General features: G+C 40.9%; 1 protein-coding gene across 1 annotated transcript in view; it reads right to left on the bottom strand.

The window, feature by feature from the left end:
- The window catches only part of RIMS4 (regulating synaptic membrane exocytosis 4), a 66466-nt gene that overhangs the window by 25893 nt on the left and 12797 nt on the right, over positions 1 to 27776 (bottom strand). The window lies entirely within an intron of this gene.

The raw sequence follows: 27776 nt of genomic DNA on the forward strand, positions 1-27776 counted from the left end.
GGCTGTAGTCCACGAAAGCTTCTGCTCTAATAAATTTGTTAGTCTCTAAGGTGCCACAAGTACTCCTGTTCTTCTTTTTGGGCTAAGACAAACTCACTTCAAACACTCCACTAATGAATCATTGGAGAATAATTTCTGAGTAGGGTTGGATTTGAACCAGTGATCTAAAGGGGAAATACTGTAGTACAGGGGTCGGCAACCTTTCAGAAGTGGTGTGCCGAGTCTTCATTTATTCACTCTAATTTAAGGTTTCGCGTGCCAGTAATACATTTTAACATTTTTAGAAGGTCTCTTTCTATAAGTCTATAATATATAACTAAACTATTGTTGTATGTAAAGTAAATAAGGTTATTAAAATGTTTAGGAAACTTCATTTAAAATTAAATTAAAATGCAGAGCACCCCGGACTGGTGGCCAGGACCCGGGCAGTGTGAGTGCCACTGAAAATCAGCTTGTGTGCCGCCTTTGGCACTTGTGCCATAGGTTGCCTACCCCTGCTGTAGTATAACAGTGAAACAAATATGAGCAGGTGGGAAATCAAACACCCATTTTACTACAGAGGGTGTTAAAGGCACTCTTCTTTCTGGTTTGTGAAGGAGAGGATGACCACTGAACATGAAACCAAAAAACCACTTAGGATTATTTAAGACACACTTTCTATTCCTTAGATGGTCAACACCAATGGAGTTGGGATTTCTGAGCAATGGAGCCTACCAGCAGGCTATTCCTACTGGACTGCAAATTAGGCTTGGAATCAATAAACCATCTAGCTGTTTTTTTTTCTATTATAAAACCTGAAAAAGGAACTTGACCATTTTTGAGGCTTTTTGAGTAAATAACTCCTGTGACATCATAAGCCTTTTTAAAAAGCTACTTGGAAAATTTTCCAGTAACCTTTCTAGATGGAAAATGCCTTTTCAACCAAATTGATCTTTTTGTGTGTGTGCGCAAAAAACTTCATTGGGATTGGAATTTTTCCATTTTTCAGTGAAAATTTTCAAAATGAAAACTTTAGAAATTTTACAAAAATTCATTTTGGCAGGAAAAGCCACTCTCTGACTCTTACTTTCTTTCACAGGAAAAAGGTAGGGAAAGTTTAAAGAAGTGGGTGTCCCCCAAAATGAATTTTTTTTTCATAAGTTTTCAAAAGGCTTTTTTAAAAACCCTCGTTTGAGAGATTTCATCACAAAATTTAAAAAACTGACAAATTCTTGAAAAAAATGACAAATTTTATTTCTAAATATTTAACGTAAATTATTTATTAACCAGATTTATGCTCGTCAGAATTCTTTCCAACTTTCCATGTAACTTGTTTGTGACAGCACCAAACAGCTTAGTATGGAAGCTGGTGCTGATTTTTTATTTTTTTTAAATGGAACAAAATAATTGATTTTTGTCTCAAAGCTGCCACCCCTTGTAGAGAAGAGTCTTGATTCAATAAAATGACCATGTAGAGAAGGAACAGCACTGCTATAATTACAGTGCTGAACAGTATAGAGAGGTACAAATGTGTGTGTTTTCTTTTTAAATTAGTTCAGTGATCCCTTTGGGACAGAGGGGAAAAATTAAATGCTTCACAGCTGCCACAGAAGCCCTGCAAGGCCAGTAGCTTCTTCAGTTTAAGTGATGGTCCAAATGTCTTAATTCATATAAAACAGTAAATTGCACCTTTCCAGAACCTTGGGTGTTGTTGCCACATAATAAAATGAACAAGCCAAGTAATGTACAAAACTGCACAGAGCAGCCTCTTCACAAGCCCAACTCTCAGCACAGCCTTCTCCAAAGTCTGAGGAATGAAGTAGGATTTGCAGTGTGCCCTAAAGGCCAGCAGATTTGGACTATTTGTATTGTGTGTGTGAACACTCATGCACCTGGAGGAGTGGGATTAATTTAGGGCCGCTCAGAGAGAACACACTGCAGGCAGCCCCCTCTCTTTTAAAATAAGGGGCTGCGGCGCTTCTGTTGATCTCAGCTGCAGCAAGGTGGTACGGGGAGAGATGCATCTCTCATACAGTCAGGCCTCAGGCCATTTGAACAACACCTTAACTCTGCTCTGAAACTGACAGCCAGCCAATGCAAGATCATGGCGTACCTGACCCTTGGGGAATGCACAGCAGCAGTCTAATTGCGAGGTGACAATGGATCGGTTCACAGTAGCATGACCTGCATCTGAATGAAATTGTCATAATCTCTTGGCCAGAAATAAGCAGAGACAAAAAACTGTCCTGGTCAACATGGTTTTAGGATTAGCTAACACATACATCTTGGAAAAGAGACAACTAAGGGGGGGGGGGGAAGATGATAGAGAGCAAATCACTTCCTGTCTCTGTGGTGGTTTCCTCTCTCACCCTTTGTCTGTCTTGTCTCTTTTCATAGTAAGCTCCTATAGCACAATGGGGCGCTGATCTTATTCAGAGCCTATACAAAAAATAATTACCCCCAAATTTATAAGCCATTGTGTTGTAATACTTATTTCCCATAACGAGGGGGAAATGCCTAACCTGACACTAATACATGAAGATGTATGGATTCATACCTGCAGCCATATTGCCCAATCCAACAATCTGAAAGTTCTTAGTTTGTGAAGTCCCTGGAATCATGAAATAAACTGAAATGCAGACAGGCAGCTACTTTACATTCCAGCTCCTTCCTTGGGCTCTCTTGGTGTCACTCCAAGACCCCTCCAGTCCCCCATTTCAGGATAAGGACTTTCTGGACCCAGGATCACCAATGCTAAGAGGTAAAAGCGATCCATGTAATTGGGTTAAATGTCCTCTTCCCTGCCAAACATGACACATTATAAACGTTTGCTCCGGAGCCCTACCTAATTACAGGAGAGTTGAAGAACCAGAGCGCTCTATCCTACTTCCCCCATCTATCTTACACTATTTTTAACTGTGAGGATGTTGTCTCAGCCCAGGATCTGAAATATGAATGAACCAGAGCTGCAGTAAACCTCCAGAGACAGAAGAGAAGAAAGAAAAGGTGTGACAATTCCAGAGAGTTAGGTGATTATAAAGTGTCACTCACACCAACTATACCTTTCTCCAGAAGAAAGAGGCAATAGTGTCCAAAACAGACAAATGACAGAAATTGCTTTTTGTTTTTTAAGTGGATTTTGAGATCACGTAGTTTATGAAAGAGAGAACAGAGGAAATAAAAGATACTGAACATGTAACTGCCTCACTTGAGTTCCTAGGGAGAGCTGGGGATGCTTAGCTACAAATAAGGCAAAGCTAGGTTTGGGGAAAAGCAATTAATTTGTCCAAACTTGTAACATCACCATCTTCGCTTCCTTCCCTTAGACCAAGTGAGGCGCAGGACCCGCTCTTAAAAGGAACGTGCTTACCGTTTGTCAAGTTCATCTCGTCTATATGTAGCGCCACTGCCTTTTGATAATTTGTTATCAATACAATTAAAAGATACAAAGCCAAGTTTTCTGTACCACACATGAAGCTCTGTGAATTTCAGTAGGGTTGCAAACATGAAATGGAATGCAAAAAAAATCAGGCTTTTAATTTCCTTTAGCATGATTTATGTTCAGCTTGAATCTATGACCGTTTAAATATATCTTCCTTAAGGAAATGAATCATCAAGTACATAGGAAGTCATCCCAAATTAGACATATTGTTTTATAACTTGTGTCCATTTCAGACTGGTTATTTGATCTACTGTAGGTGTAACTGAATCACAAAAGTAAAGTCACATTTAATTTCCGACATTAAACTTCAGATCACACCATATTGTTAAATTTTACTATAGAACCTGTCAGTTTAGTATCTACGGCAAACAAGAACCTGGGCATATGTTTCAATTAACTCTGTGTATCACTAAGAAGAGGACATGCAGAAACTTCCTAGATAGAGAGTTACATTTACTTGCAAATGAAAAATCCACACTGATCTACAGTTGCATGTGCCAGAGCTACAGGTCACCTGAAGTGCTGTATAAGCTTGAAAGCTTGTCTCTTTCATTGGACCAACTTCTGTTGGTGAAAGATATCACCACACCCACCTTTTTTAAACATTACAAAGAACGGCACTCAGACATCCACTTCTAACCTGTCCACACTGCAAAATCAGCGTGTGAGGAGGATTGTTGTGTTTCGCAAAAGCTTGGAGAACAGTCCAATGTATTTTTCACAGGCCGTTTGTGTTATTGACACAGTGGGACCCAGGCTCACTAATGCTCTTCTTATTTGCAAACAAGAGCCCTGCTCCTGCAAATGGATCCATGTATTCTTAAGGGCCCATCCTTGAAAGACTTTGCAGAATCAAGGGTTAATTTAAAAGCCCCACTCTGCCTGGGGAGAGTTAAGGCAAAGCATCCTGTGAAGCAAGTACAGAGCCAAAAAGATAATCTAGGGCCAGCATAATAATTTGGAAGGTTGCAAGCAACAGCAGAATCCCAGACTGCCTGGGGAGAAGGTTGGTCTCCAACTCAGGCTGTGCTAGAAGCAGAGACAAAACCAACCCTTGAGTTGTAAGTTGCCTGAGACCATGTGATCCAATGCAACCACTTTGAGATCAGCTCTGTCAGGAAACCCACATCACAAGTGGGAAACAGACATATATCAAATCTACTGTTTTGCACTTGGGAAGAGTCTATGGAAGTCCATCAGTGCACATGAATCAGTAGGGAGCATGAACAGTATCCAAATTGTTCAGAGGCTCAGTTACTTCTTGCATGTTCCACCAACACCCTGGCAAAAAATAACGTAGAACCAAATTTTCAGGGGACCCTAAATCCGAGGTCTAAACTTTCACATCCACAGATCTGGCAAACTGATAACATGTTGGCTACATCTGGGATTAGCATGCCAAAAAACAAACAAACAAACAAACAAAAAAACGCTCAGATAGGAAAATCTTCCCCGGTGAGTTAAAGTGCTTTTGGAAATTTGGCCCAGAGTTTAAGCAGAGTACAGTGTTCTCAATAGAAGAATCATTTAAAACTTGGCCAGGGTAGGAAAAGAGACACAATTTCTTCATCCTCAGTGAAGAATATAGGAGGATGCAGGAACCCATCCAAAATATCATGCTTGTTTAAAGATTACTGAGTATTAGGGAAAAAAAATCCAACAATGCAACAGTAGAATATACTTGAGGAACAACAGCAAGATCTAGTTTTAATAGAAGGTTCTCTATTTGTTGTTACCAAACAACCAAATAGATGGAGAAATCTGTGTCAATCAGATTGGAGGGAAGAGGGCAGGCCATGGTGTTCAATATCGTATCAAATGGAATTTGTGCTAGCCACTCTCATCACAGAAGAGTTCTGTGCCAGCCAATCAAATAGCTGACCATTATTCATGGATACAGTATGACTGCACCTAGCCATGACTACCCCATGCCTCTGGTACATGTGAGACCCCAAGGTAATTTAAAATCCTATGGCTGAGGCTGCATAGTTTTGTTCAAAATATTTCTAAGTTTATTTTACAGGAGAAGTGGAGATGAAATGAACCTTACTGGGTTCTATACCTCTTTGCCAAGGGGGAGTAAGAGAGGACAGAACACAGGAAAAAAAAAAAAAAAAACTATGTACTAAGTTTTGACAGAGCCAGTGTAAAAATAATTTTGCAGACTACCATAAGTAGTTCAGCCAGATCAAACATTTATTAGAGGAGCATGTATCTGCATTTAGTGTTGAGGAGGAAAAATCATTATACCATAACGAACAGGAAAATATTTGATGTGAACTGATTTATAAAGTGTACAAGAAAGGTACAAGACACGGTGTTTAAACAAGGTCAGTCTACAAAAAGAACAGGGGGAGTAGAGGCTGTATTACAGACCTTGTAAATTATTCTGAGGTTGCTCATAAGATGAATGTATCTACACAGCTGGTCTGTTTTCTACCTGTAGTTATCATAATTCGTCAAGGAACTGGCAGAAATTAAAATGCTGTGGAATTTCTTCTGAGACAAGGTGCTGACAGTGGCAAAGGAAATAAATATCGGATACAGTGCAACAAATTTTCATATTTTATTCTGCGACACATACTGTGTGTGTTAATATTTTATGTGCATCTAGTTACACTGCAGCAGGCATTAGTGCTAAAATGAAGCTGTGCCATTGAGACTCCAGACTCATATTTGCATCAAATAATACAGAAATAGATGCAATGAGATACAAAAGAATTACACACACACACACACACACACACAATTTTAAAGCTGAACTTCAGATAAACGCCTTAGATCTCAAATCAGTAACAAAACTCTGTGCATGCTTAAAAAAAAAAATCACAAAGAACATTTAAAATTGAAACAAATTCATTTCCTCCTTCATTTGCCTGGCAAGTCTTGAGTTCAGGATTCTGTGTTTCCCTGGCAACAGAGGATGACATCAAAGATCTTGTAGTAGTAGGCAGTACAAGAAAATGCTTTATTTTTTTGCCGTGTCCTTCTTTGTTGCCAAAGAAACACAGACACCTGAACTCAGGACCTGGCAGATGAGTGAAGGAGGAAATGACATTCCATTATTTCCATTTTAAAATGTCTTTGGAGATATGGAGCCTGTACAGAGAGAGTTAAGTGGAAAAAAATTAAGATTTCCATCCCAAGCAAAAAATCTCTGAAGTTCCCCTCTAAATATAAATCATGGGACTGAAGAGTTGGTAAGAAACTCCAGCTTGTAAATTCTGTCAATATTCACTTTGGAAAGCATTTGAAATGAAAATTGCAAATTTAATAACATCACTTTGGAGAGGAATTTTGCCATCCCTGACTATATACAAGGGCAATTTGTTCTTGACTATATATTGTAATATTTAAAAAAAAAAAAAAAAACCAACCAATAAACCAGCCTAATGTCTTATATGAGGCTTTGCCTTAGCCACAGCTCTAAGGCAACACACAGGCAAGGGCTTTGTCACCATACCAATACCAACACCCATACCAACGAGAGGGCCAATGAGCATTTTTGTTTTATAGTGGTGCAGGGAGATACCATGAATCAGGCTCTGGGTGGGTGGAAGTAAAGCTTTTGATTTAAAAAAAAAAAAAAAAAGTCACCCTTCCTATTTCAGCTTTCCATGCTGTTGTTGTCCTGTGATAATCATATCAGGCCACAAAAGTCGAGAATACAAAGAACCCAATACAAGTTGAGTTCAAAATCTAGATCCAAGGTGTCTAATCGGAAAAGCTTCAGGTTCCCTATGATATTACATTCAAAAGCATGGGCAGGTGTTAAAAGCCTGATCCCAAAACATCTTGCAGAGTGAATATATCTTAGGCCCACCTCTATTGATTTCATTCCTGCAGCGTGCCCTGTCTGCAACCTCACAAAAGTGGATTTTATTTTCCAAGATCAGAGGCTCTTTCACCTTCTGACCATTTATTTCAGGTAATATTCCTCTTGGTTGGGTGACAATATTCTCAACAGGTATTCCATCCTGAGTTTCCAATCTTCCAGTTCTGGTCAGGTCATCAGCTACTTCATTCCTGTTTACACCTGGGGGTGATGGAATCCACTCAGAAGGCAAATTACATGTCTGCCTTTTAGCTATATCCCGTGGGAGGCATTTTAAATAGTAACAGCGAGAGGCCCATAACACTGCAAACTGGAGGCAGGGAAATGGAATGACAACAGAGCGTCAGGCTGACGTCCAGTTCATGTTACCAATCTCAGTTACATGGGCAATTGAGACTCTCTTCTGGAGTCTCCCCATGACACGGCTCTCTGAAGAGGTCTCCAATCCTGCTACTTTCTTTGTTACAGCACAAGAAAGTGTGACAACGTTAGCCTCAAGCCTCAAACAGCAGCACTACTCTCCCATTCACGTCAGCAGACAATTCTACATTTCCTTCCTTCGTATGCGTAACTCACTGGTCAGTATGTGTAAGGAGTCTAGTGCAGGCCTCAGCTACAGAACCCTGGTCTTTAGCTAGAGCTGTAGAGGCTCATGCATTTAGCTCCAGAGGTCCCTGGTATGCCAGTCAAAACAGTGACCCTCAACTCGTTCCGACTGAATCTTAAGGACCTTCTTTTTCTGCCTTCTTCAGTTAACTCGCCCGGTTGCCTTTACATTTCTTTTGGCTACTGCTTTTATTTTAGTTTCATTCTGTAACTATTTAACTCCAAAATACTTTAGGAATCTGTTTGCATGGACTACACTGTGCACCATAAAGTTGTATTGTAAAAAATCACCTGTCTCCCAAGAGCACTATTCCCACCCTCAATGGAGAATCCCAGATGTGCCGCACAGGGATGTCAACCGTTGCTTCAGAGTAGCCAGTACCACTTAGTTTCCCCCATTTCTGACTTCACCACTCATCTGTAGAGGCTGGGCTGTCGAGGGACATGGAGAAGATCTAGAATCAAAGCTAAATACAGTGTATTTTGTCAGCCACTTCCATGGCGAAAATTCAGTTATATTCACTGGAGCCTGTATCAGTCGCTTGATGAACTCAGGATGGGTAACAAGGCAAGGAAGCCCTAAATAAAGTTGCTATGAAAAGCAGTCACCGCCATTGTGAACCATCCTCAATTAGATGGCTATAGATTGGTTTCTTTGAGCACTTTTATACGGAACAAAAGGTTTCCCTCCCCAAACCAATTCTCAGACTGAAGCTTTCTGACCTTTCCTGGGAGCTGGCCTCTTCTCAGTTTCTCCTTTCAAATACTGACACACACACCCCAACACATACATTTAACTTGCTACAGGCACATACTGGGGATTAGCCATACTTCTATCAGAGTCAAGGTGAACCACACCCCTAAAGCCCTGTGTATCAGGTTGAAATTTGAATCTCAGTCAGGGACCTTGAAGCTCAGCTGGCGTTCTCTGCCTAAGAAAGAGGCGGGTAAGCTGCCTTGTCTTGTCTGCCAAAATGGCCCACTAATCTTATGGTCATCCACTGCCAGCGTATTTTCTGTGCAGTGGTTTAATACCTGTACCTACACCTTATAGAGCACTTTTCTTCAGTAAATCTCAAAGCACCTTACAAAGGAAGTCAGTATCATTATCCTCATTTTACAAGTGGAAAAACGGAGGCACAGGGGGATAAAAGCAACTTGCCCAAGGTCACACAGCAGACCAGTTGCAGAGCCAGGAATAGAACCCACTTCTTCTGAGTCCCCACTGTCTTGCTCTGCCCTGCCCACTAGGTCACATTGCCTCACTCCAGGCAATGATTAAACAAAATCCCAAATCTCTATCTTGCATACTACAAAGTAAAAACAATAATAATAATAAAGTCACTGGGCCACATCCTTAGCTGCTGTGAACTGGCATAGTTCCACTGACATCAATGGCAAGATTTTCACTACTGATGCTGGTTGAATTCCTGCTAGGTCCTACAAGGGAAAACACCCGATAAATGTGCACAAGAAATTAGTTAATAGCATCAATATTGGAGGGGCTACCTGGGTATATTCTGTATGACCTAATTATATACACAAAGGATATTAAAAGAATGTTAAGGTTGCAAAGTCAATGCTCTTCTTTCTCCTCCGCCTCTGCCTCCTCCTCCCCCTTCCACGAGACAGAGGTACTAGAGCATCTCAACTAAACCATTTTAAGAATTTTTTAAACCATGACAAAAATATATTTTCCCTAACCTCTTTCTTGGAAACAGTTCCATCATTTTAGATGAAACTTTCCAAAAAAATTCAGCCTGAGGCAGAGACATGGTATGGAAAATTTCATCCCAAATGGTTGAAGTTTTTCAAAATTATAAGCAACTGAGAACAGGGTCTTGAGAAATATCAGGTAACTTTAACCTATAATAAATATTGTGTCATCAAGACATGGCCAGTCATCACCTTCATCATTCACATGTATGATGTGCCCCTTTCTCCTATCTTTTGCTTTTTTAGAATGTAAACTCTTTGGGAGTGAGACCATGTCTTCCTTTATGTTTTGCCAGCATATATAATGTGTGCTACTTCTAGCTTTGCCCAATGCCTGCAAGGAGCCCTGCAGAGTAATTTTCAGCTTCACCCGAAGTTTGTAAAAGTATTGCATTGATATATAGGTATCAATCATATTACCAGGTGGCAAAAACAGCCTCCAGATTATTAATAGTCACTGACATCCCATATTGCCCTGTTCACTAAGTTTATGCAAATAATGATAACATTAGAAACTGCCTATCACAGACTCGGCAACAAGGCTTAGCTTAATAAATCAATGAAAACACGGACACTAAATAATTTGCAATAAAAGGCTGACAATACAAGGCTACTGAGAAATCTTAACCAAAGCCCTCTCTAATGTTATGCACTAAAGGCTAAATTCTGCCCTCCATTTTGCGTGTGCCCGCTGAAATCAATTACTGCTGTGTACTCATAACTGAATGCTGAATTTGGCCTTAAGTTGGTGAACATAAGATTTACAATATCATCCTTCTAAATTCATTATAATTTATTAATATTTTCAGGCTGGGATTTAGCTCCTGAAGTCTAGAATGTGCACTCTTGACTGACCAAAAACCTCCTGACTAGCTGTGATAAGACTTTGTCCCTGTTTATTGAATCTATGCTGTTAGACCTTAAAACCATCATGTGATTCCTTACGCAGCCCATGAAATTGTGACACAGGACCTGGGACTGAGATGCAGCATAATTTCTTCTGCACTTGAGCAATTTAATTCTTATTTAACAACTTGAAAACTAATTAACAATGACAGTTTCTGTCCCTCTCTGCAAGTTCTGGCCATGTGCAACTTTCTCTGAGCTCACTTCCAAGACCACCATATTTGACCAATATGCTATACAGCCTTTGGTGACAGTGTGTGTCAGTGTAATAGGCCTTTCCAAATGCATGCAGATGACTCATTTATGTAATATTTCCACAAAAACGCATTTTCATAACACAGCTTCTGTCACCCGGCTTGTTAGTGACCATAAAATCAAGTCAGTGCCAGCTCTGTCAGGGTGGGTGGGGGGCAATTGCCTCACTCAGAGAAATGGCAAACTCAAATTAAAGCAAAACTTGACCTTCCTCTCCATTTACCGCGGTTACGTTAGCCGCAGAGCTCTTTCAATGAAAGGTCTCAGCAGGGCAGCTGGCCTGGTGCTCCAGACTGTTCAGCATATGTTCCTGCAGGCAGAAATGCCAACCCTTTGCTTTCACTGAATAGCTCTAAGCCACAAAAGGGGATGAAGAGACACTTTCAAAAGTGCCTTAATTAATTAGTTCCTGTGCAGCTTAAGGAACAAGGCTCGGCACGAAATGTCCCAAAGGCCTGACCTTTGGGTTGGACGAGCTATTTGCTCCAATGATGCGGAAAGAAAAATCCATTTTACTGAATTTTCAAATGTACCAAAATATCAAAGATTTACTGGGCACCATCTGAAATTTTGCCCAAGGCCACCACTACCTGCAGGAATCCTAATTGTTAGGACCATCTCCAGATATGTATGTGCCTCAGGGCTTGATCCTGCGCCCACTAAAGTCAACGGTAATGCTCCCATTGATTTCAATGGATGCAGGATCAGACACAAAGTAATTAGGGGGACCTTATTATTGTAATCCTTCTCCTACCTTTCCCTTTCTCCCAATTTTGTCTTTTATTCGCTTTCATCTGTTGTGGCATGTCTGAATTTAGACTGTATTTAGAATGTCCTTCAAGGCACCTTCAGGTGCCTTCACCTGGTTCTGTTACATTCCTAACACGCTTTGGGGTATTTAATAATAGTAACAACCCAAAGATCTCATGTTTGGTTACCCAAAGGCACTGGTGGATGAAGAGACACTCTAATAATGAAAGGAATCTCCGTTGCTCCTTTCATGGTAACAAAAAGTCTGAGTCTCTCATTAGATAGACACCCACCCGGTTGCAGATTAGTTCAATCATTTGTTCTTCTTTCTTTTTAAAGGAATGTTTATCATCTCTGTCAGCATTTTATTAAGTAGGCAGCTGAAAGCCTTATTCCTGTCTTAGTTACTTCAACTGATTTGTGTAATTAGTGCTGGGAGAATAAAATGGCAACTTATCTGTTGAAGTTTGCCTTTTCCTCTTCATGAATTGTCCAGGAACAGTTTGATTTAAAAAAATATATATATATTTGTTTCAAAGAATTCTCTGGTCAATAACGCTTGGTTTGTACACAAGCAAGTCAGCGTGCCTATTCAATATGGAACATTCAAGCACAGATAGGTAGCTTTGAGAAGGCATAGGTTATTGGTTTTTGCTCCCACAAGAATGATCCTTAGACTGTTCGGGTCATGACTGCAGTCTCTCCGATTTGCTTTTTGTGAAAAAAGTGTGGCAACTAACTGTGGTGCTCCCAATGTGACGTGAGAGGCATGGGGACCTTGGCATGAGCTGGCACCTGGCCTGTCAGCATCACACAAACCTGGGGGAATTCTACATTAGATTTTGTCTTTACAGATAAAGGCCTGGCCCACACTAGGAATTAGCACAGTATAATTATGTCACTCGGGGTGAGAAAAATCCACATCCATGAGTGATGCAGTTAAACAGACCTACCCTCAGTGTAGACACCGCTAGGTCAATGGGAGAATTCTCCCATTGATCTGGCTACCACCTCTTGGGAAGGTGGATTACCTACGCTGATGGGAGAACCCTTCCCAGGTAGTGTCTTCACCGAAGTGCTAAAGCTATGCAGCTACAGCAGTGCAACTACATCGCTGTAGTGTTTTAAGGGTAGAGGAGTCCAAAGAGGAACTGATCACAGAACTAAAAATTAATGGGAGCTTAGACACAAGTGATCATGACTTGATCACATTTATTATAATGTGCAAACACAAAGTCCAACCAGTAAGATATATATACTTGGTACTTTCAAAGGGCCAGTGTCACAAAGCTGACAACTACTATGAACCCCAAATCAAGTGGGAGGAAGAATTTAATCAGAAAAATGTGAATGATAATTGGGAATTGTTTCAGAACATTTTACCAGTTGCTCAAGAAGCCACAACCCCACATTTAAGGAAGAAGCTCTTATTGGTTAAAAAAACTGACCTGGTTTAGAGGGGAGGTGAAGGCAGCTACAAAAAATAATTTTATATATATTTATAATTTCTCTTTCTTCCATTTGTTTTGGAATGGAAGAAAGAGAAAGTTGACAGTAATGAATATAAATTAGAAGCTGGGAATTGTAGAATACTGATAACTTGCATCTACGAGTTTTAAAAGTCCTAGCTGAGAAGCTCACAGGACTGCTAATGTTAATTTTCATTACGTTTCAGCACACCAGGGAAGTTCCAGAAGACTGGAAGAAAGATAATTTTGTGCCATATTTAAACAAAATAAGCAGATGATTTAGGTAATTATTGGCCCATCAGTCTGACATCAATCCTGGGCAAGATAATGGAGCAGCTGATACAGGAATTAATTAATAAAGAATTAAAGGAGGGTAATATAATTAATGCCAATCAGCATTGGATTTTGGAAAATAGATCCTGTCAAACTAACTTGATTTTTTAATGTGATTTCAAGTTTGGTTGATAAAGATAATAGTGTTGAAGTAATATACTTAGACTTCTGTAAGCATTTGACTTGGTACCACACAATATTTTGATTGAAACACTAGAACAATATAAAATTAACATAGCACCCATTAAACGGATTAAAAGCTGGCTAAGTGATAGGTCTCAAAATATAATTGTAAACGGGGATCGTCATCAAGCAGATACGTTTCTAGTGGGGTCCCCACAGGGATCTGTTCTTGCCCCTACACTATATAAAATTTTATCAATGATTTGGAAGAAAACAAACAAAGTTGTCACTCAAAGTTTGCAGATGACAAAAATTGGGGGAGCGGTAAATAATGAAGAAGATAGGTCACTGATGTAGAGCAAACTATTCCTTGGCAAACTGGGTGCAAGCAAACAATATGCATTTTAATACAGCTAAGTGTAAATGTATACATCTAGGAACAAAGAACGGAGACCATACCTTCAGGATGGGGGACTCTATCCTGGAAAGCAGTGACTCTGAAAGAGATTTTGGGGTCATGGTGGGTAATGAGCTGAACATGAGCTCCCAGTGCAACATTGTGTCCAAAAGAGCTATGCAAGCCTTGGGTGCATAAACAGGGTAATCTCAAGTAGGAGTAGAGAGGTTATTTTACCTCTGTATTTGGCACTGGTGTGACCACTGCTATAATAGTGTGTCCAGTTGTGCTGCCCACCATTCAAGAAGGAGGTTGAAAACTGGAAAGGGTTCAGAGAAGAGCTATGAGACTGATTAAATGATTAGACAACACGCCTTATAGTGAGACTCAAGGAGCTTAATCTATGTATCTTACCAAAGAAAATGTAAAGGGGTGAGTTCATTAGTCTCTAAGTGTCTACAAGGGGAACAAACATTTAATAATGGGCTCTCTGATCTAGCAGAGAAAGACATAACACGATCCAATGGCTGGAAGTTGAAGCTAGGCAAATTCAGACCAGAAGAAAAGGTGTACATTTTTAATAGTGAGAGAAATGAACCATTGACCGATGTTTGAGGTGGATTCTCCATCCCTGACAATTTCTATACCAAGTCTGGATGTTTTCTAAAAGATCTCCTCTAGAAATGTGTGATGGGGTGTTCATCCCACACCAGCCCTGAAGGGGGTAAGGTGGCTCAAGAGGGGCCAATTAACCTTCACAGTTGCACATGATGGGAGGCCCAGGGAATTATAAATTCACCTTTACCCCGATATAACACGAATTCGGATACAACACGGTAAAGCAGTGCTCCCGGGGGGTGGGACTGCGCACTTCGGTGGATCAAAGCAAGTTCGATATAACAGGGTTTCACCTATAACACGGTAAGATTTTTTGGCTCCCGAGGACAGCGTTATATCAGGGTAGAGGTGTATTAATTACAGATAAAGGCCAGCTGTGGGAGAAGCTGGGAAAGGAATACAAAGAGGATGTTTGTAGTAGCAAGGGGCTGCAGGGAGAGAGTCTGCAGTCATTCTGTGGGAGCAGAGAGATGGGGAGGCAGAGGATGAAACCCTGAGGAAGAGAATAAAGCCTGGAATAAGGGCCAATCCCAGACGAGCAGTAGGGAAAGAAAACCTGCTAAGACAGGGTAAGAAGAAGCCCAGGGAAACAGCAAGCAGGGAAACTGTGTCAACCTTAGCTGCTGGTTACAGTGTCCCTGGGCTGGAACCCAGTGTAGGAGGGAGGGCCTGGGTTCCCATATCAGCCAATAGGGGGACTACTGGAGGTGCCACCCGGATCTAGCAAGACTTTGACACCCTAGAAAGTGAGGGACCAGAGAGTGACCTAGCTGCTGGGCTGAGTCTTGGAGAGACCATCGGCAGGGGCGCCATACAGGAAGAATGCTGCTACACCACACGCAGCCTGGAGGAGGCGCTCCTGTTGTGAATGAACCCCATTACAAAATTATTTGGGGATGTTCTGTAGCTTGTGATACAGAAGGGGGGTCAGACTCTATGATCTAACGGCCCCTTCTGGCCTTGGAATCTATGAATATTCTCCCATATTTTCTGAGAACACCCCATTTCCCCAAATACTCATGCCAGGAATCTCCTTCACTAAAATAATAGCAGAAAATGATCACAAAAGGGGCCCAAAGGCAGCTGAAGCAAATCTATTTGCAATGCACATTAACAAAGTATTTTGCAGTACTCGCCCAGCTCTGGCTATAGCCACCCAGCTGAGAAAATTTGTAGGACATAATCTGTGCTGATGTTTGGAGGCTTGGTCCTTGCCCTATTTTTGGGAAGAAGTAACATTTTGTTTCTGCTCTGGCTGCTCATGTCAACCAGGGTAAATTACATTTGAGTTGGAAATCACTGCTAAATCTTGCTCCTCTATAATCCATGAGCTACTTTTGCCATCTCTGTTCATCATTCCAGTATCCCCAAACTATGGTTGTGCCCATCCTCTTTGGAACATCCAACTTCCAGGCATGAATTGAATCCTATGCTAATTACAGACGGCGTATAATACTTGCCTTGTCAATATGTTTGTGTTGTAGATTGTTCGCCTTTCTTCTAAATTTGACATTGCAACAGAGAAGCAAATCCTCTCAACCCACACATACACCCCTTAGGTGTGCAGCTGCTTAATAAACACAAAGTGCGACATTTCCCTCACCGCAGCAAGGCATAAAAGAGATGCAAATCCTAATTGTGAATGGAGACAGAAAGCGTGATACAGTAAGTCCTTTTCACCAGCCTGCCCCGATAAACCCAGTAGCACATACTGTATATACATGTTGCATATAAGGTTTGTGATGAGCTAATCAATCAACATCACTAAACAGAGAGAAATCAGTGCTTGGCAAACATAGTGGGTTAATTTAAAGCATTTGGCACGTGCAGCTGACAGCTCCTTTCTGGAGGTCATTCCATATGTGGTGAACACATGGCTATAGCTGTTAAGGGAGTGCTGAGAGGTCTCTTCAGCTAACAAAATAGAATTCCGTATTTTTGCAATAACCTAAGAGATGTTCTACTTTTTCTGGATTGGAAAACAGACTAGAATGGCATACATTCTGTGCAGGAAAGTCATGGAAAATCAGATACACTACCCTGCACATCCACTGCTCACACCTACACCAAGCTTTTTTGGCCTACATTTCCCTCCATTGCTAACCCTGCTTCAGTTTCCCTGCCAGTGGGAACACTAGCGCAGGTGTTTCTCAACCTTTTTGATACCAGTGACCAGTTTGCTGCTTTCCTCAACTGTGTCAGGGAGATTTCCGGGACCGGACATTGAAAAACACCGCACTAGGGTATGCAGATGGCACCATAACATCTAATTTTCCCTTAGGCAGTTCAGTACAACAAGTGCCATAAAACTTAAAGATCTTATTTTATTTTTAAAAGCTACTGTTGGCACCTTGGTCGCCCACCTCTGCTGGAGCTGAATCAGTAGTAGGAACAATGGGAAATGTGGGACAAAACAGCCTAGCATAAACAAGGCTTATGGACTAGATAGGATTGTGCCTTTACAAGCATTATCCTGTGGGAGACGCATGTGGGAAGGGGATCTGGGAGGGGATGTAGACAGTGGTGGCTCAGGAGCTCCAGAGAGACTTCTGGCTAAAATCAGCCCGAATTCCTCCTGGGACTCAAGGGAGAACACACTGCAGCAGATGCTCTGCCATGCACAGTACATCATTCACCCTGACCAGCTCTGCTGGCTGGTGCATGCATGGGGAGTGGAGGAAGGATTGGGTGACTAGCCCTGCTTTCTACCCTCTCCTTCTTAGGGGAAGCAGGTGCCGTCAGCAGCTAGTAGCACAATGAAAATGCTACCTGACCTCACTGTGGGGAAAGCTTCTTACATCCACTCTTCCGCCCCCCCCACCCACTGTTTCCCACCTCACTGTTCTACCGTGGATAAATAAATTAAATAGTCATTGGGGCAGAGAGCATCAGTGACTCTGTAGTCTGGGGGTTAGGGCAACATCTCTTGGCTGGGAGGTGCAAGATCCTGGATCTAATCCCCCTGCTCCAGTTGCTCTTTTATTATTTAATCCACAGTGGAACAGCTCCAGCAGGAGAGAGTGAGGAAGTCCCAGACCAGACTATCCCATAGCTCAGGGGTTATAGCACTCTGCCCAGAAAACACTGTTCAAATCCTTCTCCCCCGCCTTCTGGCGGAGAGGGGAATTAAACCTAGGTCTCCGACATACCAGAAGAATTTGCTAACCACTGGGCTAAATGTTATAAGGTAGGTACTGCCGCCGCCACCACCTCCTCCTGCATTTTGAATGGCACCCAATCCAGTAGGTAGTCTCTGAGCACACCTACCAGATCAGGCCCCACACACAGTTAGGCAGCCGAATTACTCTGTGGCTTATGTAAAAGATAGGTGTCCAGATGCCTAGATGGATGCATGCCCAGAAGCAGAAACATAAGTACTTAGGTTTCAGTATCCGCAAAAAGAACAGGAGTACTTGTGGCACCTTAGAGACTAACAACTTTATTTGAGCATAAGCTTTCATGGGCTACAGCCCACTTCATCAGATGCATAGAAGTGAACATATAGCGAGGAGATATATATACACATACAGAGAACATGAAAAGGTGGGAACTTTTACTCTGGTAACGTAGATGCCAAGAAAGTTTAGGTGCCTACCGGGTTCGGTGGGAATTCTGTGGATCACCGTGGAGCCAAAATTGGGACTTAGACACAAACCGCAGACTTAAGTGCTTTAGTCTCAGGTTAGGCATCTAAGTACCTTTGTGGATCTGGTCCTTATTGCCTGGAGTTAGGAAAGAATTTAGAGAAGTTGCTTTCTGTAACCTGATATTCCTGCTCCTTGGTCACGTAACACTTCTGCTTCCCAACTGGGTGAATCCCAGAAAGAACTTTCAAGACAGCTACATGAACTCTTCTGATGCAAACACTCAGGTGATTACAAATTTGCAGCAGTATTTTTGTAACCCCTTTTTGTCTTTCTCCAAATATTTCTGCAAAAAAATCCCCTCACAAATGTTTACATGTAGCATGTAAAAAGGGGTCACAAATAGAGAGCAAGGAAGTCTGAGGGTTTTGTTTTTATGAAGTAGACAATACCTTTTGGCAGTATTTATCCAGCTCTAGAAATGAGTGGGAGGATAATAATACCTGGCAATTTCATATAGTGCTTTACAAACATTATTTAATTAAGCATCACAATCTCCTTATGAAGATGAAAAGTGTTGTATCACCTCATTGCACATAGAGGGGAAAGGTAAGACATAGTGGCAAAGATTAGTTTAAAACCCAGGAGGTCCAGCCCTCTTTTCCCATGCTGGCTACTAAGAGATGCTGTGTGGTTAAAACCATGCCTGTTTACATTTGCAATCTGTGCTTAACACAAGTCTTGGTTTTACTTCACTGTGTTATAGCATGAAGATAGCCTTCCAACTCAACTCATTAATAAATCAAAATGACAATAAAACAGTTGGCAGGAGATAAATTATTGAACTAAAAGCAATTTACCAGTCAGACACAAAACTAAACTACATAAACCAGGAGCTACTGAACATGGAGTCTGATTTGCCTGGGGATGGTTTTTCTTGATGCATTGTAAATTGTCAGTCTAGCAACACTAGAAAGAGGAGGGAACACACTTCTGATCTCTTCATTAAAGCAAGACAAGTAATGACATTAGTTCTCTCTCTCAGACAGTGTCCCTTTAATGACATTAGGTACTTTGACAAGGCTATGTCCCTTCTCCACTCCACTGACACCAAGTAGTGCAATTATTATTGAAACATTAAATGCTGTGGGCCAGATCCTCAGCTGATGTAAAGTGTCACCGACGTCGATGGAGCTACACAAATTTACACCAGCAGAGGATCCTAGCCCATTGTGTGTTTTCACTGTATACTGTGAGTTCACATCAGTGCTACTTCAGCTCCTGTAACTAGGGTGATCAGACAGCAAATGTGAAAAATCGGGACAGGGAGTGTGTGTGTGGGGGGGGTAATAGGAGCCTATATACGAAAAAAGACCCAAAAATTGGGACTGTCCCTATAAAATCGGGACATCTGGTCACCCTACCTGTAACTAACCATGTAATGCACCTTGATCATTATTCACTCTCAGGTGTTGTGCTGCCTAAAGGTTAGCACTTCTCCTTTAGATTCTGTATATTGTCGTCCCATCTTATCATAGCACACCGCACTCCTAACCATCTGTACAAAATGAACCCAGCCAGCTTGTCTTCACTTTACTACAGAGCCCAGCTGTCCAAATCAGCGGTTAAAGTTCTTGCACTGGAATATGGAAGCAAGTTGCACACAGATAAGACAATGCACTGAAAGGCTGCTTTGCAAGGTGGATATTATGTGGGGAGAGAATATTCATGATTCAAGGAGTCTAAATAGATAGCCCTGGGGGATCTTTTCAGGTCCCAACGGCTGATTAACTACTGAGACTGTAGCCTGCTGGATAAATGACAGTTACCTATTTACTGATCTGTGACTACTGTTTGAACCTGGTTTATATGGCTAGCCCTGGATAAGAGTCAGCCCTATATTTCCTATATACTGTGTACTCCTTAGATCTCTTCTTTTCCCTTCAAGGCCTGTAATTCCATTTACTCCAGAGGGAACTCTGTACATGCACTGAGGGGAGAACAGAACCTTTCACTCCAATTGCCAAGAGCTAAACAGTACATTTTTATTTTAATTAAAACATTTTCCCACTGAAGGCATTATAAATATGTATCAGTTGTATTAAATAAAATCTTCTTTGGACATTTATGCTTATCACACACCCTACTGTATTTATCAAACGTCCCTCTATATTATAAAGCACTGAGTAATATGAATCCATTTCTTGTACAGAGTTATTCATTCTGCAGAGTCAGAAAGCGTTTCATGGCTGATACATTTTGTATGGAAGGTTTTATCTTTGAAGCTTAATAGATCCCTAATATGCAGCCTCTAATAATGATTTTACTGACAAGATGAAAGCTGCTGCAGACATTTTGAAGATAGCTAATTATTTACTGCACTGTTCCAACTAAGTTACAGTTCACCCCCCAGATCTTAGACTGTCTCCAACCCACAAAAGCCAGGAGATTCAGAAGGATTAGACACTGAGGTGTTGGAGTGGGCCCTCAGCAACCACTTGTTAAAATTCCATTATCTATCTTTCAGGAAGGTTTCTGGTGGCTTCCCTGACTCAAATGGCATTCAGCTATTCTCTGGATATTTATTTCAGTTTATGAAGCACCTATCCATACTGCTAGGCACTCTACAATAATTCAAAACACAACAGTCAATAAAACTTAATCCCAAAATAAAAAAGGTACAAATCAATAAATGTAATCAAATGACTTGCCTACCCAGAACTATGGTGAATCCTCCTAGACCAACCCTGCTATGGAGGAATTTTTGCTGAAGCAAGCTCATAAAATACTTTTGATGAATATGCTTTCTTATCCCTTTGAACCAGGTGTCAAGTGTGTTAAACGAAAATGTCCCAAAGGAAGATATATCCAGAATTTCCAAAATGGCTTTTGACCTACCCTCACAATTTCTAGTTACACAAGATGAATGCTTGGATATATGGATAATATATTTGGCATATTTTCAGAGACAGTCTAGATGCTACTAGGAAATGCACTTGGGACCAGATTTTTTTTTTTAAATAAAGGTTTTTAGGTGCCTAAAGGTGCATCTAGGCACCTAACTCCTATTGGTTTTAATGGGAGTTAAGCACCTAGTGGGATTTTCAAAAGTGCCTAGGTGCATATCTGCATTTTTAGGTGCTTAAATACCTTTTAAAATCTGGCCCTTAGTCTCAGTTTGTTGCCCAGTGATGCGCTCTCTCTCTCTCTCCTTGAATCAAGAAAGACTTCTGGTATAAAGGGACGCAGACAAATTGTAGTCTAATCAGTTTCAAGGAATGACACTGAAGCAGTTTAAGGTCCTACACGTGTCCTCTCCCTGCTCAACGCCCTCCACCCCGCCCCACACATAGCCAATTTCTGTCGTTTTATAGTCACATTTGCCTATTTTTAAAATGTTTTTTCTCTCTCTAATATGGCAAGAAAGACCTGACAAATAAGGGGAAATAGCTGACTATACCCAGAATACAGGAAAACTGATCACACGCAAAGTGCTGTCCAAGCAGAGAAGCTAAACAAAATGTTATTTCATTATTTTCTCTAATCTCTGTTACAGCAGAGCTAAAACCCTGACTTGGGCCAGGCATTACGTGCTATTAAAACATCACCATAGTCTTAATACTGGTATGGTTAGTCCTACTGAAATTCAAATCTAAGAGATGTACAGAATGCATCTCAATCATGTATGTCCAACCAGTATAATTATAAACCAGGGAATTTCTAGCCACTAATAGAAATAGTTCTACAGCAAATGAACTCTTCATTACATGTTAACTACTATGGTCTAAGCAGAATTTGATGATTTTTTTTTGTATAATTTCAACAGATATATCTATGTTCATTTTAAAACATTTATTTCTATTTTTATTGATTTAAAATTTCTAGTGTGCAAAATTATGGATTTAAAGCATTTTTCTCAATTTTTATATATTTAAATTTTCACAGCTGCGCGAAATTATAGGAAGGAGAGAATCAGAATTATTTAATGACAATAGACATTTATTTCAAAGAGTTAAAGCTTTATAGCCATTAAAACACAAATCATCAACATCACATATCACAATATACAAACTAACTATCCTTAAATCAAACTCCACTTTCCCAAGCAGCAATTTTCTTACTTCGCCTATCTGTAAAAGTTAACTTATTATCAATGGAAATAGAGTGTGTGTGTGTGTGTGTGTGTGTGTGTGTGTGTGTGTGTATAGTGAAATTGATGTTTATCGACATTCACCGATAATCTAATCCTGCCAAGCCAACATATATAGCATTGCCAAGGAAAAGCAGTCACCAATGAAGAGCCACTATTTGACAACAGCTATCTATCTCAGAGTGATATATAATATTATTTGATTTACTGAGGGTAGAAAATAACTGATATCACAAGCATGTCAGAAGGGTACCTGTTGTTAAGAGTTGAGCTTTTAATTGTGACCACAATAGTTAAAGATGGAAAATGCAATTTAGGACACGGATTCAACCAGATCAGAGACTCAGTTGCTGCTATGCCAGATTGTGGCCAGAAATCCAGAAGGAAACAAATGTTATACAGGTATCAGCACATGCATATCTGCAGGTCCATTTCTGGAGTATTTTACACAGAATATTTTCTCTTGCATTGGGCAGCCATTACAAAGTCACAATATTTAGTCAATCCTTTCATTTCCACAGTTATTAATCATGCACCATTTAATCACTGGTTTGTCATTTACTTTCCTAATCTCTTTCAAATCCTTCTACTTATTTTCATAGTTTTTCCAAGCCGATTTTATATGCCTTGCTAATTACACTTCTTCACTGCCACACACTGTGTAGCACACACACATTGAGCCAGAAGGTGACTTGATCATTTGCTTTGTTACATGCCCAATGAATCACCTGCTATTAAAACACTCAAAATGCATATGACATTACTGTAAGAAAAAGTAATATTTAATTAGCTAGAAAGCCTGTTAGCAACACATTGGAGAGGAGGTTGCATCCCACAGGGAGAATATGTTTCTACAGATCTTAGCACCAAGGATGAGGAGGGAAAAGGTTTGCCCAGGGTTTATTCCTCTGCAACTAGCACAGAATTTTTTACCCATTTTTGACTGGTCAATTCTAAAAGGGGTGGTCATTTGTCCTAACGTGCATGCTGGATCAGCACCTCCTGCTAGCTACAGAAGGATCACAGCCGCTAAAGTATGTGTATGAGCCCAGCACGAGAGATCCTGGTCAGCAACAGCAAAGTCGTACAAAGGTGATGAGCACTGTAGATGGATGAGATTGAAGCAGACAGCATCTTAAAATTTAAACACTCACAAATGAATTATTCATGGTGAAAGGAAGACAAGAGGAGGGGCAAAGATATGAGAATGAGGATGAAGAGAGAATAGGAAAAAGGAGGAAGTGAGGGAAATAGATGATTGACTGCCTCCCGTGGTCAGCAATGGGCTAGCTCTTGGAAGTAACCAGCACAGTAAAAGCTGCAATCAAAAAATCATGTGCTTCCAGTGACCTTTCTAGAGGTAAAACTGCAGTCCCTTGCAGGGTACTGACTACGCAGTCGTACGGGGACTGCATCACTCTGAAGCTTGTTTTCTTTTTTTTGTTAGCGAGTCTCTAGTTGTTGTGGTTGCAAAGAGCCTCAAACATGAGTGTAACTGATGCAAAAGTAGGACTGTAGAGAGCCTGGAGCAGTAGCTCTGAGGGGTGTGACCAGTCCCATTCATCTCAGCGAGGGGAGAGACCCAGGGCGTTTACATTTAAATATCAACATTGCTAATTATTTCGTTCATCGTGTAAGGAAAGGAAAGGAAGGGGCACTGCTCTGCACAACTTACTAGGAGCGACCTCTCACTTCAGTGGCGTTTGGAAGATGCCACCACTCCCCCCCCGCTTCCAATCATGAAGGAACTCAGCATCCCAAACTCCTGGACACAGTCAAGCCCCACCCAGGGGGAATGAAGCTCAAAGAGCCCAGCGGAGCTCGGAAAGCACACATGGTCATATTTTGACAACAGCATCTCAAGTGGGCAGAGCTTGGAAGAGAATCACCATTCCCTCTCCCCCCGCTCCAGTTCAACACACACTGATTTCAAATTGTTCAACAAAAAAAAAAACCCCAATGGCATTAAGGCCTGATTCACTAATTTTGCAAATGGTTTCTGATTGCTCCTGGACATACCTACACTGAACCCCTGGGCTACTTGCTTTCATGTGACTGAAAATCTGCTGTAAAAATAAAATCTGGCTGTGCAAGAAGTTCCTTTCCTGGCATATTTTGCATTTGTGTACACCTAATACTTTCAGGCTTTCAGATGATTGATGTTTGTTTGTAGCTGTTAATAAAACTTGTTGCTAAATGTGGTTACAATTATGGAGCTATTAATATGCTGTGACATCAGTCAAGTCAGTTTCCGAGTGAATCACAGTTACAAGCTTGTAGGTGTTCCATAGCTAGTTGTCAGGCTGAAATAGAACTGTGTTAAATATAATCCAACTCTGTCCTACTTTTTTCTTTTTTAGCAACACTAATGGGTTGAACACCTGCAGGACTGAGGTGATAGGCACTCAGAAATCAAAACAAAAAAATATTTATGACCACTTGGATCAATAAGATTTAAAATGTTTGCTCTTGGCTGTGATTTTCCTTATATTTGAAGACTAGGAAAGTTTAAGAAAGTGGGTCAATAAATTTGTTATGAAATTGAGTCATGTAAGATGTACTTGTGTAGAGATTTCAATCTTTTTTTCTTGGCACCTATTTCACAGCAAAAGGTGCATTCTCACAACCTCACGTGAAAGACTGTGATAACCTTCTTCTGCATAACTGGTTAGTTCTATAGCTGACAAGTTCAATTTCCTTACATCGTTTTACAGAATACCAAAGACCAAATCCTGCTCAGACTGTATGTGGCTACAGCTGCATGGACTACATTTGGGTTAAATGAGCTGCAAATCAGGGTGTGCTCCTGACCAGAGCTGAGCAAACAGAAGGGAAAATCATTTATGGATATTTTGGCAAATTAGATGCTGAATTTCAGTTCTTCACAATTTCACCTCTTTTGTAATCACTTTTCTCAAATATTAATTTGCACTAACTCCTGTTGGTACGAATGGTCATGGAAAAACTCATCTCAAGCCTGTAGCGGGCACCTGTTTAGGGAATAGACAATTTTACACATTTTAGGGAATTAAAATTGTGGGCGGAAGTAACAGGCTTCCTGCTTTTCTTTGTCAATCTGTCCTAAAAATCTGCTGTCTCTTTGCAGCAGACAGTGAACAGACTGAACACAAAGAAAGCCAAATTCACCATCTAAAATGTCCTATGAATAGTTTGCCTGGTGTTATTCCCAACAGAATTATTCCCATGTCTGTCTGTCTGTCTGGACTGACCCCATTGAATTCAGTGCTCCATGAGGTGTAAGTCAGGCAGACTTTAGCCAGCTGCTTGAGAGCCCAAGGAACAGGGCTGACACCACACCATACTAAAAGCTGCAGAATGCTTTGCTGCCTTTTGGTTGGTTTGAGCGGGGGAAGAAACAAAAGTCATTGGACCAGGAGTGTTGCAGATGGAGGGTATTTGGGTCACAAAGGTGGCCTTTGCCTGTTATTAGGCAGCAGATGAGAATTCAGTGGAAACAGATTAAAAAACAAGCCTCTAAGAAGCCAACTTGGTGTCCCGAAAGTCTGCAAAGCAAAGAATGGAAGGTCTGACGCAACAGTGCAGAAGTGAGCCCAGAGGAACAGGTCTGATCAGCTCAACTGAACTATCCTTTCCCTCTTTTTCAAGCTGTGCTTTCTTCAACCTTCTATTTAATTCTTTGCATCATTCCCTCTTTCAAGTAAAATACTTGAGACTAGATGTTAAAACTGTGTGAGCATAATTCTTCCCACACAAGGCCACAGCTGTGTAGTGGGGCCATCGTGTAAATGAGAATCAGACCCTGGATGTGAAATTGCACAGGCAAAGAGATGTGCTCTCACACACTTAGGTAAATGGATATGCAAAATAATCTGCATGAGCTGTTGTGGTAATTTTGTATGCAAATATGGATGGCCAGTGAGATGAATAACTGCTAATTGCACATGCAAATTAAGTGCACATCTGTGCATGCACAGATTTGGGAAATCTATCCCTTTTTTTAAATTCCTGCTCACACAGAGTTAGGGTGACCAGATGTCCCGATTTTATAGGGACAGTCCCGATTTTTGGGTCTTTTTCTTATATAGGCTCCTATTACCCCCGACCCCCTGTCCCGATTTTTCACACTTGCTGTCTGGTCGCCCTTTATGGAGTACACACAGTCCACCCCTTTGAGATGAGATCTACCCTATTGTACTTAGAGTGCCAGTCATCATGGTATCAGGACTGCAAACAGAAGTGGCAGGTGTCATTGTGCGAATGGCTGTAGACTGTAACAAGAGGGGCCACACAAGAAACATCTTGCTTATCTATGTTATACACTTAACAAGCGACTGTGCAGCATTCAGGATTGTAGCTTGCCAGTACAATCAGCAATACAGAGAACTGTCTTCCAAGAGTCAGGAGTAAAAACCCAATAAATGTGTATCTTCTGCATAAATGAAAAAAACTGAGACTGTAATAATGGAAAATAAGACCTGGAGGAAATGCATAAATACAGAGGGAGGATGCAAAGAATCCTAGAGGGACATTTTTGTACGCAAAAGTAGCAACTGGGTTGAGTTATTTATAGTCAAGATAAAACACTGATTAAGAAATGAATGAAACTGGGAGAGCTGTGTGCAAAAATCTACCCCAAGACCTCAGGCTCCTGTCCAAAAAAAAAAAAAGCCTGATGATCAGTGTCAGATGCAGCTGACAGATCTCACATAGTAATAGCAGTAGAGATCCAACTCTGTGAGGCTGCATATGGAAATCAGTGGCTAACCCTCTACAAAGCATTCTCAGGACTAAAAGGATTATATCTGAAACATGACTTGAATGTTTCCATACACTGAATGATCTTGGAGCTGCACCTCAAATAAGTGAGAGCTAGGGATCCAAATGGCCAAGCCACCCAAGTACACAGCAAATGTCCTTCCTAGCGGCCTGACCACAGACACGGTCATTTTAAAGTACAGGATAAAAGAGAAACAACAGCTGTTCTTAATACAAAGCGGTAATCACTGTGTCTATAACAGGAATGCCTGCCTTAGTAAAGTTACCTGTAAATCCAGAGGGGGCTTCTCTTTTGAACTCAGTCTCAACTACCATCAACATTACTAAAAAATACCATAGGATTACCATATACATTTTTAAGGTCCCACATGGAGAAGGAAAATATAGCCATGGTAGCTTGTGCTGATATCACAGCATAAGAACAGGTACCATGGGATTTTTACTGTTACCATGGAAATGTCCTCATACTGTGTAGTGTTTTGACACTGTCTGTTTTATTACAAGCTGCAACCACGTGGCCATCTGTAGAGCTCACAAAGTGGCTGGCTGTTAAGGGTTCACCACAATTATCACTGCAGCCGACAGCCAATTCAAACTGTCTGGATGTTGGAATTGGACCAATCTGGCAGCGATCTGTTCTAAAGTGCATAAGGAAGCTTTTTAACAGAAACAGTCCCATAAATCTCACAATGATACAGTATCCATTATCTGCAAGACTGAACATCAGATTGTTTATCTACTTTCTGCATTATTTTTCCTGGTTTTCAGAGCAGCATTTGAAACACGCTTCCTCAATTTATTTGAATTACTGTATCTAACTCAAAGCCTGCTACTTCAAACGAATAGTCCCATTGG

This window comes from Trachemys scripta, chromosome 12 (assembly GCF_013100865.1).
Source record: "Trachemys scripta elegans isolate TJP31775 chromosome 12, CAS_Tse_1.0, whole genome shotgun sequence".
Lineage (NCBI taxonomy): Eukaryota > Metazoa > Chordata > Testudines > Emydidae > Trachemys > Trachemys scripta.